The 23200-nt window shown below is 38.7% G+C and overlaps 2 long non-coding RNA genes across 3 annotated transcripts in view; one reads left to right on the forward strand and one right to left on the reverse strand.

The window, feature by feature from the left end:
* LOC140641940 (uncharacterized) overlaps positions 1-23200 on the reverse strand; it is a 112724-nt gene that overhangs the window by 63413 nt on the left and 26111 nt on the right. The window lies entirely within an intron of this gene.
* LOC140641939 (uncharacterized) overlaps positions 1-23200 on the forward strand; it is a 151787-nt gene that overhangs the window by 45690 nt on the left and 82897 nt on the right. Inside the window, exons 2-3 of one of the 2 annotated variants that reach the window (XR_012038534.1) lie at positions 177-284; positions 13366-14542. The exons of the other annotated variant lie outside the window; for it this stretch is intronic. This is a non-coding gene — a long non-coding RNA (uncharacterized lncRNA). Of the gene's footprint in view, positions 1-176; positions 285-13365; positions 14543-23200 lie in introns of those variants that run through there. 2 annotated transcript variants of the gene reach the window in all.

Consider the following 23200-nt stretch of genomic DNA (forward strand, 5'->3'; position numbering starts at 1 on the left):
ATTATTTTGGTAAAAGCAGAAGTTTATATAGAGCAAGTTTTCTTAACAAAAGGCACATTTATATTCTATAGCCAATAAGGAAAGGACTTGAAAAGTTAACAAAGTTCCTTCGAGGGCTAACATCTGTAATTATTAGGATTCATAGCCGAGTTTCTTTCCTCTTTGGAGCTGTACAGATTTGGACGAAGAAAGTGTAGGTTTTACAAATGGAAATGGCCTTGTGTGGATACCGACCTGGGTCTGTGGACATTAAAAGCTGTTTGACACGCACCGATCTTTTACTGGTAAGAATTTGGGAATAGCTATTTCTTTCCTGCTTCTTTGATCTCCTCCCAAATCCCGGGGTGGTATATTATGGCTGCAGAGAACTGTAAATGTTAGCAAGCAGAAATTTGAAAGCCCTAAAAAAATGTGGCTGCAAAGGCAATTCAAACATCAAGTATCCCTCTCCTCATCTGGACTCCGGTTTTAGAGCTACTGAGGGAATTCTGACAAATTTCAAACTGCACTGGATTGCTGACCTGGCATGAATACTCAGGTTACTCTGAATAGATGCATTTTCAATGCATGAAAGCAGCTGTTACTTTCTTCTGCCCTTTCCTTAAGAGAAAGCCATACACACACCTACACACACACACGCATATACACGACTGTACACACACACACACACACACACACACACATACACACACTTCCTTCGCTGAAAGAGTATTTCTTGCTGAGGGTAAACATGGTGGTCTTACATAGGGGTTGAAATCTACCCCAGGCTATATGTATGTTTAATCCCTGATGTTCTCTCATGAGTCTTTTCATGACCATTTGCAGTTTGGAAATTGTGTTTACTAAGTGTGTTTGGGGAGGTTGAGGACAGAGAAGAGAGGCATTGTATACCTCCTGCTACAACGATGGTGAGGAGACTAAAACATAATGAGAAGGGCAGCAATACAAACTGAAAATCCTATGTTCACTTTCTCTTCCTCATAAATGGTGGTACAGAACATAAATGCAAGGTTTATTTTTAGTGGTATAAATGTTATTTTACTAGTACTGTTCATACTGAAACACAAACGCATTGCATGTTTAGTATCTAACTCTGTAGATGTGATTTATTGGGGGGTTTCCCATCTTCCACCATCTTGAATTGTCAAAAAACAGTCTGTTTTATAGAATGTAGAAGCTACTTGCCCCAGGAATGCTGAAAGATGGGGAAGAGGGTGGCAGGGAAGACACATTATTCCTTAAAGATCTTTGTCACTAACACCTAAGAACCTTTTCAACCTCAAAACATTTTAGTTTCAGTCAACATCCTTCTGAGATAAAAAAAAAAGAGGAACTGATGTCAAACCAAATGGCTGTCTCTATATATGCTAACCAAGTCAATAGTAAGTCCAGAAAAAAAAAAAAGAGCTGCTGCTTACTGTGTCCTTTGGAAAAACACCTTTTATAGTATCATGACCTATACTCTATTCCTACCACATCCCTGCCCACGGTCTCCAGACTCCCCTTACATCTCCAGAATTAATAAAGACATGTTCAGGAGATACCACTGAACCAGGAGCTGCAGAAGATTCTTGCTCAGCTAACAACATGCTGTGTGACCTCAGGCTAGCACTTCTCCTCTCTGTACTTCAGTGCCTCCCACCATAAAATGAGAGCCTTGGAATAATGATCTCCATGGCTCCTTTCAACTCTGACATTTGGGAGATCTACAAAAAATGTTCCAAGATATTAGAAGAGTTCCATTTAAACACCTGGCCACTTTAGAAGGGCTTTGCATATATATTGTATTTCACTTGCTAAATCGCCAAATAAACCTGACGCGAATGATCCCCAAGAGGACACAAGACCAAATTGCAAATGTCTGTTTGTGATGATGGAGGTCTTGTAATCTGAGCATTGATCCTAGAAAGCCGTTGGGTGCTTCTCAGAGTAACGTAAGATTATAAAGTGATGTATTGCCCATGAGAAATCCCTTTCCATTTACATTTCATTTTCCTCTGTGGTATTTAACTTATTTTTTTATTATGTGCAGCCATCATAAATATTTATATTGCAATGTATGATTGGTCAATAAAGAAAAATCAATACTGGGTTTTTGCTGCCCAGGAAAGAGATTGTGCTTGACCTGATTCTCATCAAAGATCAAAACAAAACAAAACAAAACAGAAAAATCCAAACCAAAAAACAGTACAGGTTGGATAAGGATCCAAGTAGAAAAAGGAAAACATATATTATTTCTTTTATATTTTTATAGTTTACACCTATGCACACTTGTACTGATAAACAAAAGCTTTTGGTTTGAAGTGCTCCTTTGTTAGTAATCCCTAATTCAGTCTAACTACCTTTCTATAGTATCTATGAACTATGGAAAATTATGAACTTTAACACAGAACATTCACCATCACAGTTATATCATCATTACTATGGTTATATTTGCCATTAAGTATAAAGAAAACGAATAAGAAATAAGAAATAAAGTTTGCTTGTTGCTTCCATAAACATTTGCCAAGTATCTACTTCATACCAGGTAATATTTTGATGCTTGTGGCGCAGCTGAAAGGTTCATGCTCTTATCTCATAATAGAGGGGATATACAAACAAAGAGGAAAAATCCTGCACAGACATTAAAACAAGCTTATGCTATGGAGAATCACTGAGTGTCTGTTTAGATTGGTCAGAGAAGTTTTTGAGAAAGAACTTTATAAACCACAATTGGATTATTAAGAAAATTACTAAAGTCCAAATGAGGAAGTCAACCACACAAACAATTTTTTAAAAGATCTTATTTATTTATTTGAGAGAAAAAGAGCACAGCAGGGAGGAGGGGCAGAGGGAGAAGGAGAAGCAGACTCCCCACTGAGCAGGGAGCCTAAAGGAGGGCTGGATCTCAGGACCCTGAGATCATGACCTGAGCTAAAGGCAGCTGCTTAACCAACTGGTCCACCCAGGTGCCCTCAAACAAGTAATTTTAATAGAAGGCAAGTAGTGGCCAGTGCTTCAAAATCCTTGCAATACTCAGTGGGTGGTTAGTGGACTGGCAGCGTCAGCATCACCTGGGAGCTTGAACACCACAAGAATACAGGTTCTACCCCAGAACCCCTACAGCATTTTAACACACTTCCGAGCTGACTCATATGCCCATGAACATTGGAACAACACAGTTATAAAAAATAAAAAGGAAATTTAGAGGGAAGAGAAATTACATCCAGTTGCAGGTAGAAGGATGCCTAGAAGAATCATGAAGACAAGCTAAAAAGATGGATAGGATCCAGGTCCTGCTTTGTGTACCTTTTTATTTTTCTCAGTATTCTTCAGAGGGGTTCACAGCTACCCCATACAATTAAGGCCACCAAGATAGAAGTTAAAATCAGAAATGAAAGAGAAGATTTTACATCTTCAGAAATGCCTCAGAAATTTTTTTAAAAATCATAAGGGACTATTTTTATGGACAATTATACAAGAACAAGTGGGAAAACCTAGAGAAAACAGATAACTTCCTAGAAATGCACAACTTAGTAAGACTGAATCAAGAAGAAATGGCAAGCTTGAATGGACAATAACAAACATGAAAATTGAAGTAGTAACCAAAACCGTCCCAACAAAGAAAATCCCAGGACCAGATGGCTTCACAGATGAACTATACTAAACATTCAAAGAAGATGTAATACCAATTCTCCTTAAACTCTTCTGAAAAAGAGAAACAAACAGGATACTTTCAAAATTGTTTTATTCCCAGATATTAAAGCCAGACAAGGATACCACAAGAAAAGAAAACTGCAGGACAATATCTCTGATAAACACAGATACAAAAATCCTCAACTAAATATTAACAAACTATATTTAACAACACATCAAAAAGATTATATGCGATGACAATGTGGTATTTACCCAGGGGATGCAAGTTTGATCTAACATACTCAAATCAATTAAGTGATGCATCACATTAACAGAATGAAAGATAAAACCACATGATAATCTTAATAGATGCAGAAAAATCATTTGACAAAGTTCAACATCAATGAACTTGATAAAAGCTCTCAATAAAATAGACATAAAAGGAAATTTCCTCAACACAATAAATGCCATTTATAAAAATCCTACAATTAATCAGTGGAGAAAACTGAAACTTTCTCTTATATCCAATTCAAAGCAAGAATGCCAAACACCACTTCTATTCAACATAGTATAGAAAGTGCTAGCTAAAGTAATAAGACAAGAAAAATAAAAGGCATCCATATCAGAACAGAATAAGTAAAATCGTCTCTGTCTGCAGATGACATAATACTATTTCTAGAAACCCTTAAAGATCCCATATATTTAAAAACCCTGTAAAAACTAATAAATATAGTAAAGTTGCTGACTATAAAATCAACAGTTTCAGTTGTGTTTCTTTACACCAACAACAATCGATCAGAAAAAAAATTTAAGAAAAGCAATAGCATCAAAATGAACAATATAATTTAGAATAAATTTAACTAAGGGGGTGAAATATGTATACACTGAAAAATACAAATACTGAGGAAAGAAATTAAAGAGGACATAAATAAATGGAAAGACATCCCGTGTTCATGGATTGAAAGAATCAATATTGTTAAAATGTCCATATCTCTCAAAGATATATAGATTCAATGTAATCTCTACCAAAATTTCAATTGCCTTTTTCAAAAAAATAGAAAAAAAAATCTAAAATTCACAAGGAACCACGAAAAACACCAAACAGCCAAATTAATCTTGAGAAAGAGGAACAGAGTTGGAGGCATCACATTTTCTGATTTTAAATTATATCACAAACTTATAGTAATCAAAACAATATGGAACTGGCATAGAAACAGAAACATAGACCAATGAAACAGAATCAAGAGTTTAGAAATAAGCCTATATTTTTTGAAATAAGCCTATTTTTATACATTAATATTCAACAAGGGTACAAAGAATATACAATGAGAAAAGGACAGTCTTTTCAATAAAGATTGTTGGAAGAAGTGGGTATCCACATGCAAAATAATGAAAGTGGACCTTATCTCATATACCCCAAAAACCCATCCAAAATGCATTAAAGACTTAAAGGTAAGACCTGAAACCAGAAAATTATTAAAAGAAAGCATGGAGTAAAATCTTCTTGATATTTGCCTTGGCAATATAGTTCTGGATATTCACCAAAATCTAAGGAAACAAAAGCAAAACTAAATAAGGGGGACTATATCAAACTGAAAATCTTCTGCACAGAAAAAGCAGCAATCAATAAAGTGAAAAGGCAGCTATTATTTGTAGAAAATATTTGCAAATCATGTAACTGATAAGGGGTTAATACCTAAAATATGTAAAAATGCATATAACTCAATAGCAAAAAAAAGCAACATAAAAACCCAATTTTAAAAAATGGACAAGGAACCTGAATAAATTATTTTCCCAAAGAACACACACAAATGGCTGATAGGTATATGAGAAGATGCTCACATCAATAATCACCAGAGAAATGCAAATCAAAACCACAGTGCAACATCACCACACACTTATTAGGCTATTATAAAAAACATAAAGAATAACAGGGCAGCCTGGCTGGCTCAGCAGTTTAGCACCGCCTTCAGCCCAGGGCTTGATCCTGGAGACTTGGGATCAAGTCCCACATCGGGCTCCCTGCATGGAGCCTGCTTCTCCCTCTGCCTGGGTGTCTGCCTCTCTGTCTGTCTGTCTGTCTCTCATGAATAAATAAATAAAATCTTAAAAAAATAAAGAATAACAAGTGTTGGTAAGGATGTGGAGAAAAGGGAACACCTGAACACTGTTGGTAGAAATGTAATTTGGTAAAACCATTATAGAAAAAAAAAAGTATGGAGTTTCCCCCAAAAAATAAAAAGTAGAACTATCTTACTTCTGGATATATAGCCATAGGAAATAAAATCACTATCACTATATCAAAGAGACATCTGCACTCTCATGTTCATTGCAGCATTATTCACAATAGCTAGAATAGAATATTATGCAATCTGTAAAAAGAAGGAAATTTTGCATTTGTGACAATATGAATGAATATGGAGGGTATTATCCTAATTGAAATAGGTCAGACAAAGAAAAACTTGTCTGATCTCACTTATATGTAGAATCTAAAAATGTCAAACACATAGAAGCAGAGAGTAGAAGAGTGGTCACCGGGGGCAGAGAGGTCAGGGAAATAGGGAGATGTTAGTCAAAGTACACAAAGCTGCAGTTTTTTGCAGTAAGATGAATAAGTCTAAAGATTTGACTTACAGGTTGATGACCAGAGTTAACACAATTCTAGTATTGAATTCTAGAGATTTCTATGAGAGTATATTTTAGGTGCTCTATATCCATGGCAGTGGGAGGAGGAGGTAATACTTATGTGAGGAGATGATATATTAGTTTGACTGTCGTAATCATTTCACTATGTATATTAAATCATAACACTGTACGCCTTAAATACACACAACTTTTGTCAATTTCTTCAAAAGGAAAGTACATTTGGTAGTGTTTGGTATTTCAAAATGGAAATATAAACCTCAAATATAAAAATTTTGTTGTGTAACAATGGTTTGTTAATCTCAACTCTGACGGGCCCATATCTGAACTAAGTAATGTTCCATGAACTCTGTTTCATTAGAACAAAGCCCTACTGAGACATGCTTCATTAGATCTTACACTATGTGGCCTCCTCTGTGTAAAGTTCTATAAACTTGGCTAAATAAAACTGACATTTTTTAGAGAACAAGAAGAGAGGACTTATGTGTCTCACAAACACATTTAGATATTTTGGAAATATCACGAATTAAAATGTGTGGTTTATGTGTGGTGACATCTGGATGTGTGGCCCTGGAAGGACTCAGTCTAAATGGACCATTTTTCATGTTCCATCTTATGTCAAATCAGAATTTCAGTGGATACATGTGCGTGCACATATGCACTGTGGTACAAAGGAAGAGCATGGGGTTGAGAATCAGATGGATCTCATTCAAACCAGTTTACTTCTATAAGCCTTGGAGTTCTGATCCATAAAATTGGCCTAATAAAGGCTACCTAATGAGGTTGTTGGAATAATTAAATGAGGTAAATAAAACTCACCTAATCCTGTGCTAGGCACAGTGCATGTGCCCTATGACACTAATAACCTTCTGTTCAATAGAAACAATACATTATCTATACCTCCTGTTCTATGAAAAAAAAATCTAGACATGTTAGTTCTATAAAGTAAAGCACATTTCTTAGAATCATCTCACCACAGATGATCAGAAATAAGTAAGAGTTCCTGATATTGACATTATTACCATTGAAGTATCAGATAGATTTTGTTTGGGCAAATGTATGGTATAAATAATAAATACACAAAATTAATATACACTGAACAAATCAAAAATCTCTTGGGCTTTCCTTGTCATTGTGGCACGATTCTGCTTGGGAAAGGAACAGAAGGAATAATGCTCTGTCAGTTACTAGGTTAATTACTAGTCATCATGTTGGCTGTTTTATGAGAAAAACATGTATTGTAATTGTCACGTGTACAGATCTAGGTTTGCTAATGATCCTTAAAGAAGATCTTTGTTAATTATCTAATTCATCTGGCAAATTAGGTTGATTTAAGACCCCAATATGCCTGCCATATTCTCTCTAAAGTTTAAAATTTTCAGAACTTACGTGAAAATACTACTGGCTTAAGTTTTCCATTACGGAGGGTATGATTCTTTATTAGATTCTACTCCATCTTTACTCTAATTCCTAAATTACATTTGCTAGGACACCAAGGAAGACAGGACTCTGGAGAGGGCACTAAGGGGCTACGCTAATTGACTATTGCTATCAAAACAAAGGAATCTTGAATCTTAAAGGCATTAAAATCTGGTGCAGAGAAAGGGACACCAGCATGGCCAAGAATGAGAAAAAAATGAAAAGGAATGGAAGGCACATTAGAGACAGGAAAGACTTAAACACGCTGCCCCAGCTCATTTGCCTGTGTCCAGTCAGTCCCGTCTGACACCTCAAGGAGTGAAGGTCTTTATGAAACAAGATAAAGATGAATGATGAAGTCTCTCATCTGATACAGTAGTGGTTAAAAGAGAGGGAATAGTGGAGTTTTCTTGCTAATGTAGATTGAAAGACATTCTAGGATTTTACTTTTCCTTCTCTTTTTTCTTCCCTCCCAGCCCTCATCCCACAGCTCCCCCCACCCCACCCCATGCATAGCAAGACAATAGCATCTTGAAGTGGTTTCTTTCTTGGCATTTTCTTATGGGAAAGGGAGAAAAAATTCTTGGTATTTTAGCCTTCCCTGAGATATGATAGCAATGCATAACCCATTCCACCCCCATCGCCCCACCTGCTCACTGAAATATTTAAAGCATATGCTCATCTTGAACCTGTCCTCTCCTAAACTGAAATAGAATAAAGTTGAGGGGAGAAAAGCAGAAAGGTTTCCATACAGCAGAGCAGGATCCCTGAGTTAGAGTCTGGCTCACCACAAAACAGTGGTATGGACTGTTAAGTCCTTCTAGGCTGTAGAATCCTTATCTGCTTAAGAATGCGGTAAAAACGTTTGAACTGCTTTGTAATAGCACTAGGTTACAAATAGCTGACTGCTGTCTGTATTTCACTGGGGGGAGGACTCCAGCTTTCAGCAACGCAGGTTTTATAGCACTCTCATAGTTAAAAGCCTACCCTTTGGAGTATTTTAAGACCTCTGAGGGTTTTTTTTTTTATTTTATTTAAATTCAATTAATTAACACATAGTGTATCGTTAGTTTCAGAAAGAGTTCAGTGATTCATCAGTTGCATAAAACACTCAGAGCTCATTATATCATGTGCCCTCCTTAATGCCCATCACTCAAATTACCCCATTTCCCCACCTGCCTCCCCCCACAGCACCCCTCAGTTTGTTTCCTATAATTAAGAGTCTTTTACAGTTTGTCTCTTTCTCTGATTTCATCTTATTTTTTCCCTCCCTTCCCCTCTGATCCTGTTTTATTTCCTAAATTCTATATATGAGTGAAATCATATGATAATTGTCTTTCTTATTGACTTATTTTCCTTAGCATAATACCTTCTAGTTCCATCCGTGTTGTTGCAAATGATAAGATTTCATTTTTTCCCCTTTGCTGGCTAAGTAATATTCCATTGGAGATATCTATATCTATATATCTATATCCAAATCACATCTTAGTTATCCATTCATCTGTTGATGGACATCTGGGGGCTCTTTCCATAGTTTGGCTTTGGCTATTGTGGACTTTTCTGCCATAGACATTAGAGTGCAGGTCCTTCATATCACTATGTTTGTATCCTTTGGGTAAATACCTAGTAGAGCAATTGCTGGGTCTTAAGGTAGCTCTATATTTAACTTTTGAGGAACCTCCATATTGTTTTCTAGAGTATCTATACCAGCTTGCATTCCCACCAACGATGTAAAAGGGCTCCCCTTTCTCCACATCCTCACCAACATTCATTTCCTGACTTGTTAATTTTAGCCATTCTGACTGGTGTGAAGTGGGATCTCAGTGTGCTTTTTTTAATAATTTATTTTTTATTGGTGTTCAATCTGCCAACATACAGAATAATACCCAGTGCTCATCCCATCAAATGCCCCCCTCAGTGCCCGCCACCCAGTCCCCCCCACCCCCCCACCCTCCCCTAATTCATTTCCCAGAGTTAGGAGTCTTCATGTTCTGTCTCCCTTTCTGATATTTTCTACCCATTTATTCTCCCTTCCCTTCTATTCCCTTTCACTAGTATTTATATTCCCCAAATGAATGAGACCATGTTTGTTCTTCTCTGATTGACTTATTTCACTCAGCATAATACCCTCCAGTTCCATCCACATCGAAGCAAATGGTGGGTATTTGTCATTTTTAATGGCTGAGTAATATTCCATTGTATACATAAACCACATCTTTTTTTTTAAGATTTTATTCATTTATTCATAGAGACAGAGAGAGAGAGAGAGAGAGAGAGAGTCAGAGACCCAGGCAGAGGGAGAAGCAGGCTCCACGCAGGGAGCCCGACGTGAGACTCGATCCAGGGTCCCCAGGATCACGCCCTGGGCTGCAGGCGGCGCTAAACCGCTGTGCCACCGGGGCTGCCCTAAACCACATCTTCTTTATCCATCATCTTTCGATGGACACCGAGGCTCCTTCCACAGTGTGGCTATTGTGGACATTGCTGCTATAAACATCGGGGGGCAGGTGTCCCGGCGTCTCATTGCATCTGAATCTTTGGGGTAAATCCCCAGCAGTGCAATTGCTGGGTGGTAGGGCAGGTCTATTTTTAACTCTGAGGAACCTCCACACAGTTTTCCAGAGTGGCTGCACCAGGTCACATTCCCACCAACAGTGTAAGAGGGTTCCCTTTTCTCCGCATCCTCTCCAACATTTGTGGCTTCCTGCCTTGTTAATTTTCCCCATTCTCACTGGTGTGAGGTGGTATCTCATTGTGTTTTTTTTTTTTTTTCATTGTGGTTTTGATTTGTATTTCCCCTATGGCCACTGATGCGGAGCATTTTCTCATGTGCATGTTGGCCATGTCTGTGTCTTCCTCTGTGAGATTTCTGTTCATGTCTTTTGCCCATTACATGATTGGATTGTTTGTCTCTTTGCTGTTGAGTTTAATAAGTTCTTTATAGATCTGGGAAACTAGCCCTTTATCTGATACGTCTTTTGCAAATACCTTCTCCCATCCTGTAGGTTGTCTTTTAGTTTTGCTGACTGTATCCTTTGCTGTGCAAAAGCTTCTTATCTTGATGAAATCCCAATAGTTCATTTTTGCTTTTGTTTCTTTTGCCTTCATGGATGTATCTTGCAAGAAGTTACTGTGGCCGAGTTCAAAAAGGGCGTTGCCTGTGTTCTCTAGGATTTTGATGGAATCTTGTCTCACATTTAGATCTTTCATCCATTTTGAGTTTATCTTTGTGTATGGTGCAAGAGAGTGGTCTAGTTTCGTTCAGTGTGGTTTTGATTTATATTTTCCTGATGCTAAGTGATGTAGAGCATTTTTTTAAAGCATCTGTCAGCCATTTGTATGTCTTCTTTGGAGAAATGTCTGTTCATGTCTTCTCATTTCTTTTTTTTTTTAAGATTTTATTTATTTATTCATGAGAGAGACACACAGAGAGAGAGAGAGAGGCAGAGACACAGGCAGAGGGAGAAGCAGGCTCCACGCAGAGAGCCTGATGTGGGACTCGATCCAGGGTCTCCAGGATCATGCCCTGGGCTGCAGGCGGCGCTAAACCGCTGTGCCACTGGGGCTGCCCCTTCTGCTCATTTCTTGACCTGAGTTTTAATTCTGGACCCATATCCTGACAAATTAAATAATCCTTCAATTGCCTCACCTGTGAGGCATAGACATAAGTTTTCCAACGTTATTTGTGTGTGTAAAAATTAAATGAGATAGACACAATGCCTGACAAAGGGGGTGATAAAAAGAACACTTTGCCCCTGCCTTAGAACACTAGTTTGAGAAGCCATTTTAAAACCATGAGAAAGGGACGCCTAGGTGGCTCAGCAGTTGAGTGTTGGCCTTCAACTCAGGGCATGATCCTGGAGTCCCAGGATCAAGTCCCACATCAGGCTCCCTGCATGGAACCTGCCTCTCCCTCTGCCTGTGTCTCTGCCTCTCTCTCTGTGTCTCTCATGAATAAATAAATAAAATCTTTTAAAAAAGTAAATAAAACCATGAGAAAATAAACACATAGATGAAAACCTGGATCCTTGATGATATCAATGAGCCACAGAACCAGACCGGCCTTATTGGTGAATCAGTTGGTAAATATCTGTATTGTTTTAACTACTATTGGTCATAATTCACTTATCTCCAATTGGCATCCTCAATGGTAAGGAAGAGGGCCTAACTGTGGAGAGCTCATGGCACAGACTTAAGTACGGGCTTTTAAAATTACGTATTCAGAATAGTAGTTGTAATTTAGGTATTCTGTTAAGGCTTTTTTCTTCCCTTCTCCAGCCTAATGCGAGCTCCTTGGGCAGATTAATTTCTGTCACCCAGTGTCCAGCACTATATATGACACTTTGTAGAACTTCTGGTCCCATTGACAGGAATCGACTTCACCTCCACTGTGTGATTAAATCATGAAGTCTGATGAAAAAGGGGGGTATGTAAATCTGGGTTTGAATCCCAGTCCCACTGAGGCATTTTTGCTGTGTCATCTTGGGTAAGTTGCTGGGCCCCTGTAAGCCTTGGTTTCCTCATCTATAAAATGGTGGTAATACTTTTATGTCTCAGGGTGATTCATTATAGTGATTATAATGATTCATTGTAATGATCATAATGATTCAAACATATAAAAGAAAGAAAAGATGTTACAAATGTGATAAGCTTTTAAAGTGTACCCCCCTACTCTTATTTTAGCTATTACCCTGAATTTGGCCATTGGAACAAACTAGAAATGTGAAGGTCCTCTTCCAAATCTGTCTTAAATTGGCTGAGCTGTGGTCATCACTGTACATTCTCTAGCTTGTTTGGAGGCTTTGCTCCAAAACATCTGGCTGTTTTATGACTTTGATCCCAATTTAAAATTCCACAATACCTCACACAATAATTTTCCTTTATCCACAAAATGCTTTGAATCAGACCAGATAAGAAAAGTAAGAGCCTGGAGTATAATCCTTTCAACTGTCTTTTGATCTCTCTTCTGTTTCTACTAAGAGTTCAATGCACAAGTCACTTTTCTACCACTAAAAACAAGGGGGTTGTACAAAAAAAAAGCCAGTGATTCCTTTATTTCATAGTGGTAAAAGCATTTTAGCAAGTAAGCTGGGCTTAGTTCCCTGTTCTGACACATATTAGCTATGGTACCCTGGGCAGATAACTGGCTGAACTGCTATCTTCTCATGAATAAAATAACACAAAAAAATATGGGCTTGACATGGGAACAAAATGAGATCATGCATGTGAAAGAAAGGTCCTAGAAAACAAAGAAGTTCTGCACGGTATCATCCATATTAAAATCACATGATCTGTGAATCATTTAAGTGGCCTGTGTCTTTTTTTGTTGTTATTGTTACAAAAAGCAACTGGAACAATGGTTTGCAATTCACTGTGGGTGCTTCCCCTTATTTTTCCAAGGAAATTTATTTTAAGAACTCTTGCTTGTGTAATGGAATCAACTGATCCAGAAATGGCCTGCAAAATAGCAATCAGATATGAGCCACTTTCTTTTAATTCCTTTTCTATCCACTATCTAGAAATTTCCTTCTTGAGACATACCTTGAGACTAGTAGGTAAACTAAAGGCAGAAAAGTATATATAAGAAGCTAGAAGATGTAACAAAAAACACAGTGTATTTATTTCTTAGAACTGCTGAAATTATCACAAACTTTGTGGCTTAAACCAACAGAAATTTATTTTTTACAGATCTGGAGGCCGGAAGTCTGAAATCAATGTGTTGGAAGTACTGGATCCTTCTTGAGGTTCTGAGGCGATATCCATCCCACGCTTTTCTCCTAGCTTCTAGCAGCTGCCAGCAATCCTTGGCATTCCTTGGCCTATACAAATCACTTCAATGTCTACCTTTGTCTTCACATCACCTTCTCTTCTGTGTGTCTGTGTCTTATAAGAACATTTGTCATTGGCTTTAGGACCCACTGGTAATCCAGGATCATCTCAAGATCTTGATCTTAAGTAATTATAACTGCCAACACTCTTTGCAAATAAGGCCACATTCATAGGTTCCACGTGGACTTATCCTTCAATTTCCACTCCACCCACTACAATAGGCTCAGAGTTATACTAATGTGGAATGGAATCCTAATTGATATACTAACTACTCAATTTGTATGCTTCGTGCCTTCACATCCTCACTTGTAAAATGGGGCTATGATAATATCTTTACAAGATTATCATGACCTTAAAACAGATCATAAACAGTGAGTGCCTATCATGCAGTAGGCACTCAATACACTTACTTTTTTAAAGTAAATTATGGCTTTGGCACGTTTCATATTCATGAAAATGAAAGTCAACCGAAAGGAAGAAATACTCAGATTTAGTGGAAACCACTCAGGACTGGGTCTCAGAAATTATTTACCAAATTATGCCACTACTGGATTTATTCTAATACTTTTGAACAGTCCTCTTGCCCCACTTGAGTACAGATCTTACTCTCTCCATTTGTAAATTGTATAGATTGAACTAGATAACCTTTGATTTCTTCTCCTTTGACAATCTGGAGTTTTGAAAGTTTACCATTAAAGATTGTCCTGTGAGCAATTTGGTGAAAAACACCCCAAAACTCCTGAAAGTCCAACAAGAAAGAAAATACTTAGGCACTGTTTTATACTTAACACAGATAGAAAGATTTGTGCTGGCTGAAATATAACTTTGTGGTGGGTGTGTGGGTGGCTCAGTTGAGCATTTGATTCTTGGTTTTGGCTCAGGTCATGATCTCAGAGTCATGAGATTAAGCCCTGCATTGGGTTCTGTGCTCAGCAGGGAGTCTGCTTGAGATGCTCTCTCTCCCTTTCCCTCTGCCCCTCCTCCAGTTTGCACAATGAATCAATAAATGAATCAGTAAAATCTTGTTTTAAAGAAAATATGTATAACTTTGGAGACAAGTTTTACCCTTTCAGACTTTCAACTGAGATCTCACACCCCCAAACACCAATGTTCTCTTACTGCTCTTCGAAGACCTGGTGCTGCCTTTGAAAAATGTTCCCTGCTGCTTTCTAGGGCAGATAAAGGCTAAGGGCAGGAATGCTGAGATTATCTGGACGGCCACGAAACTGTGCATGCAACCAGGACTAGCTATATAATTCTTGGGGCTCCCTGTGCAAAAAAAAAGTGGGACAAAAGTACCACTAAGGGTGCCAAAATATAATAGCTTCCTTTCTTCTCTACTCTCTCTCCCAAGCTGTCATGGTGTTTTATGCTTGCTATTTAATGCTGTACTACCTCTGTCAAGAGGATACTCTGAGCGTGCAGATCTTCCCACATGACCAACGCCCCACCTCATGAAGTTTTGTATTTACCTGTCTGCTGGTGGGAGCCTCCTGACTGATGTGGCATGCCCTGGCCTGGGGCTGAGATTCAATCTTCCCTTCCCAGGGTTTCCTGTTACAACCCACTGGGACAGGTGACTACTAAAAGGAGTACAATCTTCATCCTAGGATGTACTTGGTATTTGGATCAGGAGTGGGTAAAAGGCTTGCCTTAATCACTGACTCACCTGCAGAATGCACTGAGGTGCCACCAACCTAGAGGGAAAGGAAATGCTGTTGCCCCTCCCTGAGAAACCATAGATCATGTTTCCTATTCCTGAACTCTCTGTCCTATACTCATGTCCCCACAGGAAGTGAAGGGCAACAATAGAACATGGGCCAACACTACCTCATTATCATTCTGGATGAAGGACATAAAGGGCTCCTGCTCTGACCAAGGGTGAGGTGACACCCTTACAGTTGGAGTATAATCAAATGGACATACAACATAGAGAGTAACTTAGAGTTGCTCCAAGAATGGGCTTCATTCAGAATCCACTGGTCAACAGTGGATTGATGATCCCCTCTTCAGCCACATCTCCGAGCTCTCAGCCTTTTTCTGTATGCAGGAACCAGCGTCTGGTGCTGCCCTGGTCCCCACACCCCACTGCCTATGGTTCTCCCAGCACCTCCTATCACAGTCAAATTTAAGGAAGTCTGTCTCCCAGAAAAGGGAGAGCTTCTCCCTCCCACTTCTAAAGCTTTTTTTGCCCCAATCCTTATCTTCTGCAAAAGGATTGGGAGCCTTCCCAGATGACTGACAATGGGGAGTATACATTCCCTTCAGGGAAAACCTCACACTCACCCACAAGGGGATATTGTGGCTCCTTGAGGTAGAGTAGACAACCTCTATTGTTTGGTACATTTCTGTGCATTGGTCAATAATACCAAATAAGTTCTTTCTACTGCTGAGCTATGTTCAGTCCCCTCTCTCTTTCTAACAAGCTTTCCACTAGATTGAGATGAAGAACATATTGGATCTACACATCCCCTACTTATAATTCCTTCGCATCTACTCTCCTCCTGTATGCAGCTGCTCGTAATTCCACAAGAGCATGCCATAATTTAGGAAAAATATTTTTTCCTGGGAAGCAATTTTCTGAAGCCTGATTTTATTTAAAAATACATGTGTGCATGTGCGTGTGTACACATGGTATATATATATATATATATATATATATATATATATATATATCATTGAAGACAGCGCTCATCAACTTATTCAAATTAAGTAATTTAATTTTGGTGTTGTTCAGCTCAGATATATCTGAGCAACTAGGGGTGACTTTTGGAGTTTCATCTTATTTACATTTATACCAAAAAAACATGATAAAGTGATTTTCTTAAAATCACTGTAAGATTTTGTTTACTACCAAGATACCGATTATAGATTTCTTACGTACTAGATGCTATTCTATATGTGTATTATGGTGAGATTGGCAGCCAGGCACAGTACTGAACTTGGTAGGTAAGGAAGATTCTGGTTTTTATGGAGTCTCTAGTACAGGTGAAAACAGACAACAGAGATGTAAACAAATGAATAAGAAAGTTTCAGATAATGATAAATGTTGGTAAAATCAAAGGCAGCATAGTGAGAAAGTGACCAGGCTGGTGGCCCTTAGGTTGGATCAGAAAAATGTCTCTGAGGTTAAGATATCTGACTCAGAAGAAGGGGACCACCATGCAAAGATCTAGGATCAAAACTTTGAGGCCAAGGAAAGAGAGGAATTCCCTGACATGGGAATGATCTGTTCTTGAGGACTAGCATGACTGTTCATGTAATGAGAGCAGAGTGAAACAGAGAGAGGTATGAACCATGCTCTGAATGGGGACAGATGACAAATCACATTGGACATGGTGGCCATGATAAGGAATTTGAAATTCAGACAATCATATGCCTTTAAGCAAGGCAATGGTATGGTGTTTTTCAAAGATGCTTTGACTACTTTGGAGAAAAGTCAGGGTAAATGGTCATAGTGGAAATACAGAAAGTAGCCAGTAAATCATTGTGAGAGGCAGTGTGGGAAACAAGTATGCCTTGTGTCTGGATGGCAGCAGCAGAGAAATATGGGGAAAGAGAGATTTCCAGATATTTTCTACAGGTGGAAGAAGTAGGGCTCACTGGTAGATTAGATGCAGAAGGGAAGAAGGAAAGAGGAATTGAAGAAGACTCCTGTGCCACAGCTTGAACAACTGGGGGCAGCCCTGGTGGCTCAGCAGTTTAGCGCCACCTTCAGCTCAGGGCGTGATCCTGGAGACCCTGGATCGAGTCCCATGTCAGGCTCCCTGCATGGAGTCTGCTTTTCACTCTGCCTGTGTCTCTGCCTCTCTCTCCTCTCTGTGTATTCTCATGAATAAATAAATAAAAGCTTAAAAAAAAACAAAAAAAAAAAACAACTTGAACAACTGGGCAGGTATCATGTGAAAACATCTTCTGAGGTAGGAAGACTGGACAAGGAGGGAATTTGGAATAGATAATGAACTTCACCTTAAAGGAACCAGAGAAAGTGTTTATAGCTTGACTAACACCAATATTTTCACTTTTACATGCACACACACACAAAATTAAGCTTCTGTCTCCACTGGGTACCTCACTGTGGTTCAGTTCCCAGACTCAGAATAGGATCATAAATAAATATTAGTTGAATAGCGTGAGAGTAAGACAAACGTACACAGGTAATGACTTCGGAGTTTACAAGGCACTTTTCCATCCATATAACCCCTGATCCCCACATTAACCCTGCAGAAGAAATAATATTACTACCCTTATTTTATGGAAGAGAAAATTAAGACCAATGGAAAAGAGGGACCAGCTTATGCATGATTCCTCTGGATGAGTTGATCCTAAAATGCAGGGATCCTGACTTTCCTGTCCAGCCTTCGCCATTGAGACAAAAAGTCCTGGAGCCTCTCCCTGTGTCTAAACCTCCAGGAGCTTTGCCCTCCATCATTTCACATCAGCTAGACTCTGACTCATAGCTGGAGAATCAGCCTCTGTATTATGCAGTGAATTTCATGCATATACACCAAGTGCTGTTTTCTGGAACAGGCTAAAGTAACCCTCTTCTCTCATTTTCCTTCTTCCATTTGCCATAGAATATTTTTCTTTGGAAAACTTTGCCCAGGTTGAGGGACTTTTCCCTGGTTTTGTGTAGACTCTTTGATATACTTCAAACTCAACAACTTTCCTTCAATCCCCAGGGCCCTAGAAACAGCCAACCCACATGTGGTGGGAAGCAAGGCAAGAGCGAAGGAGGAATGTGAGGAAGACACAAATACAGCACAATGTCTTCTTTCTGAGAAACTTCATCAAGGCTCTGATTCCAGTGACCTCACCTTCAAGCAATGCCAGCTCCGTTGCTCTAAATCAAAGTTGACTTGTGGTGGTGGCTCGCATGTTTCGAGTCTAATGAGCCTACAGCTTCTGATGTTGCAAAGAAATCCTGAGGGTAGTTAGCATCTGCCCTCTGAGACCAGAATAGCCAATGACCCTGACATATACCAATTTCCACATTTCAGGCCAGAAACCGAAAGGAAGGTGAATGGAGGACATTAGGCTATCCATATGATGAGACCATTCAAATCGGGACACTTACTGCAACCCACCAAGAGCATACTCTTTATCATCCTTTCAAGGAATTGGAAATGATTATAGAAACATGCTCTCAGTGGATCTGTTTTCATTCTTTCCCTCATCCTAATGTTTTTTCTCAATGTTCTCTGTACCACTCTCTTGCTCATATTATTCCAGGGCTTACTTGTCACAAATATAATCCAGTGCCTTTTGATGTCCTATAAGGCCCTTCATGATTTGACCCCTGGCTCTTATCTCTTCTTTTTTCACTGCTTCTAACACTCACCCCCATACAAGCAACTCCAGTCTTCTTGCTATTTCTAGAGCATGTCAGGAACTCTAACTCCTGATCATTGGAATTGTTGTTCCATTTCTAACTGAATAGAAGGCTCTTTCCATGAAAGTCTCTTGGCCCATTCCACAGTACATATGACAGTTTAAGAGCACCCTGGCACTACCATGTCACTGCCAATCTCTTTTGAGTTTTAATAGTACCGTGGTGATTAATTTTATGGGTATGCTTGACTGGGCCATGGGGCGCCTAGATATTTTCTTAAGTAGTATTCTGATAGCATTTTTGGATGAGATTGACATTCAAACCAATAAACTGAGGAAAGCAGATTGCTCTCCCTAATGTGGATGGGCTTCATCCAGTCAGTTGAAGGCCTGAATAGAACAAAAAGAAAGTTGACCTTCCCCCAGGAAGAGAGAATTCTGACTGCCTGCTGGCCTTTGAACAGACATTCACTGTCTCCCTGTTTGGTGGTCTTATGTCTTTGCCTGCTACTTCTATTATTTGGGTCAATTTTGACTGGTTTCAGGTGATTGATTTTTCTTCCTCATTAGGGGCCATATTTCCCTTTTTCATTGCATGCCTGGTAATCTTATATTGCATACTGAACACTAAATATTACCTTACTGGGGGCTGGATATATTTACATGCTTATAAATATTAACCAGCTTTTTTTTTTTTCCTGAGACATGGTTAAGTTAGTTGGGAAGTATTTTTAGTCCTTCTATGTCTTGTTTCTAAGATTTGTTAGTTGGGACAAAAACAATTTTCTTTCTAGGGCTAATTATTCCCCATGACTATGAAAAGACCCTTCTGTGTTTTCTACACAATGCTCTATGAATCACAGGATTTTCTAGTCTGGCTGATGGGAAAATGCACTATTTCTGGTCCTGAATGAATATTGGGTACTGTTTCCCCCCCCTTTTTTTGGGGTTGTTTTCCCCCAGCTTCCAGTAGTTTCCTTACATGCAAGCACTGTTTAGTAGTCAACTGAATGCTAGGAAGAATCCTCTGCATATCTGCGAATTTCTGTCTGTGTATTGCTCCTCACCAATATCCTGTCCCATGAACACTAGCCACTTTGTTCTCCCTGGATTCACTAATCTATTACTTCAGTTCAGTGAGCCCAGTGACTTTGTATATCCCCTCTTTGTGCTCTGATCCAGAAAACTTCTCAAGGCAATAAGCTGAGGCAATTGTAAGGCTCATCTAATTTTTGTGTCATCTCTCAGGGATCACTGTCCTTTTTTGCCAAATATCCAGTGTCTTGAAAACTATTATTTCATGTACTTTGTTTGCTACTATTGTTTTCAGTGGAAAGGCACGTTGTCTCTGTTCTTCCATCTTGGCTGGAAGTGATGCTCATAGAGACTTTCAGGAGAAGGAAACCAAACAGAATGAGAGGACTTAGAGATCAGATTTGCTTGGATTTTATTTCTGATTTTTCCACTTATCCTCTAAACATGTATAAATTCTTTCTCCTTTCCACAGCTCAGTGGTCCAAGTGTAAGATAGAGAAAATAAAACTTGTCTCAGTTGTTGTGAGGACTAAATGAAGTGGTGGTGATAAGCCAACAGAGCATCCTTTTGTTGGCACAGTGTACAACTGATTTGCTCAGCTTATGTCCACTAACCACAGCCCTCTCCACCAGTGCTCCTGCTCAGAGAGAGCTCCTCAAGAGTGCTGGCGGTATCCGTTGTTTGAACATGACACCAGGGATTCAAATTATTTTGGCAAAGTATTATCTGGCTAGAAACAATTTATCCTTGCCCCACTCCACTCCTATTTCTCTCAATTCTGATGGCTAACCATTTCCTTTCTACCTTCAGAACAAAACCATCACCTACAAACTGGTGAAGCATGCCTTCCACCTGAAGTGTAACTCTCCATCCTGAAGCACCACCTCGTAATAAATGTGGAAACATCTAAATTTTCCTCACATATTCTGATAAAAAGGCACAAATACTGAGTGTAATTATAGTTTGTAAGTCCAGAGAAATAAGACCACTTGTTATGTGTCAAGGGCATTGTCAATGCATTACTTCACATCCGGAAAATGTAACCAGATGATTTCACAACATATGATATCAGAACCAGTAGAGAAGCATTTTTGACATAGACCAGTTTAAAGAATGGCTTGTATTTTATAAACCAACAGGATCTCTAGATGGTTTTAATAAAATCAGTTTGCTGCTACAAGAGTCTCCAGTAGCTAGCCTGAGTAGTCAGATGAAAAGAGGCTGACACATCAGAAGGAGGGCCCAGTACTGACCATCAGAAGGGTTGCTTGGAGCTTCTGTTAATACCAAGTTAGAACACTAGATGCTGGATAAATACTTCCTTTTATGGTGAGAAGCTTCACATAAAATAAGTAACTGATATTTTATAGATACTTGTGGTGGAATGACAGAGGCTATTAAAAGAGTGTGGGTAAATTATGCAAATAAAGTATATAATAATGATAATAATGGATTCTACTATAATCATTATAATGCCTAAAACATATATTCTTTTCAACTTTTTAAATGAAGAATAATGCACGTACCAAAGACTATATATAGAGAGCACTTTATGTATTATAAATGTTTTCCATGAATATTTGAATCCTTATTATGAACATTAAGTTTGAATAATTATCCCTAATTTGAAGCTACAAATACTGAGGCTGAGAGAGTTTAAACAATTTGCTTAGCAGGTGCTACTGCTCTCAGGCATAGGACTTTAGACTTGGCTGTGTATATTGGAAGATTCTAAAGCCAATGCTCTTTACCTACATTGCTTTCCAGTCCTCATTTTGTGAAAAGTACATACATATTCTATCAATTTTAATTACCACCGAAACTCTGTTGCTAACACTCCTACTATTTGATGGCACAAGGCTTCACACCCGGATCTTTTTATTCTCTTTCAACACAATTCCCTATTCCTCTCCATACCTCCCAACCTGCCTACCTGCCAGTCTGTGTGCATTTATCCAGGAAATGTGCACTGAGTCATATCTCCACCTGTGACCCAGACACAAAGAGAAATAAGTCTAATAAAAAGAGGGTTTTTGAGAGGAGAATTTACAGAGACAGGGCAACACTTAGCATGTGTGGAAGCTGGAATAACTGTGAAAAGACTGCACAGTTATATCACCCGGAGAGATTTTTGTGATATGATGCATATCTTTATCCCACACAAACTAAATCATTTCTGTGCACAGGAGGGAATACATGCATCTAATTTTCCCCAAAAAACATCTCCAGGCAATTGTAAGGTGCAGTCAGGTTTGAAAACACCAAATACTGAGCTTCCAGGGAGGGCAGTGAGCAAAGTGAGAATGAAGTGGGATTTCATCAAGACCTGAAAACCATGAAAATGAGTTGAACTTTATCGGAAAGGCAGTTGGAACCACTGAGTTTTAAGCAGAGAAGTAACAGAATCCCATTCCCATCTGAAGCTACCAAATGGAGAACTCTGATCACCAAGTATTGGCACCATTAAGAAGCCAGTATAATTGGCACCATTAAGAAGCCAATATAATATTTCTAGAGATGAAAGTAGAAAGGTTTGAGAACTACTAGATATTAGGGTCATAAAGATTTGGAAAATGATTTGTTGTGAAAGGTGCAGCAGAAAAATGAATTAAGAATAATGCCCCATCTATTTGTCTTGGTTTTACCATTCACTGAGATAAGGTAACTTGAGTAATAGAGCAAGTTTGGGTAGAAATTGGTTCAGTTTTAAGCATTTCACAAGACTGAAGCCCAGAAGGAGAGACAGGGATCTGGGTCTATGGACTTAAAAGTACTTTGCAATAGATGGTGATTGAAGCCCTATGTTTTTTGTTGGTTGTGGTGCTGGTTGGTTGGTTGACTTTAAGAATTTGCTTATGTTTGGTTGGTTGGTTTTATTATTGTTTATTTTTTTTTTGTTGCTTTTGTTTTCTTTGGAGAGAGGAAGACAATTTAAACTTATATGAAAGTTTAATTAGGTTTTGAAATAATCATCATGTGACACAGATGGAATGGTAAATGGCAAAAAAGTGAATTCTTTAGAGCAGGGAAAGTGTCTGAGGGATGAACATATAGATTCAAACCATTTATAGTGTAGGTAATGATAAATTTTTAAAAATCAACATTTGTCCTCTGGGCAAATATTTCCCAGTAGAAGAGCTTGTTCTGTTTTGTTTTTGTTTTTGTTTTGTTTTTTGCTTTTGCCATAAAAAACGATGTTTGCTTTCCATACTGTGGATACCATTAGGGATTTTGCAAAAGAATACCATAACCTGGCTCCTATGCCTGTGGCATTGGATTTAGCAGATAACCATTGCTGCTAGGATTTTCCAAAGTTCTCTGGGAATG

This window comes from Canis lupus, chromosome 10 (genome assembly GCF_048164855.1).
Source record: "Canis lupus baileyi chromosome 10, mCanLup2.hap1, whole genome shotgun sequence".
NCBI classification, from domain to species: Eukaryota; Metazoa; Chordata; class Mammalia; order Carnivora; family Canidae; genus Canis; species Canis lupus.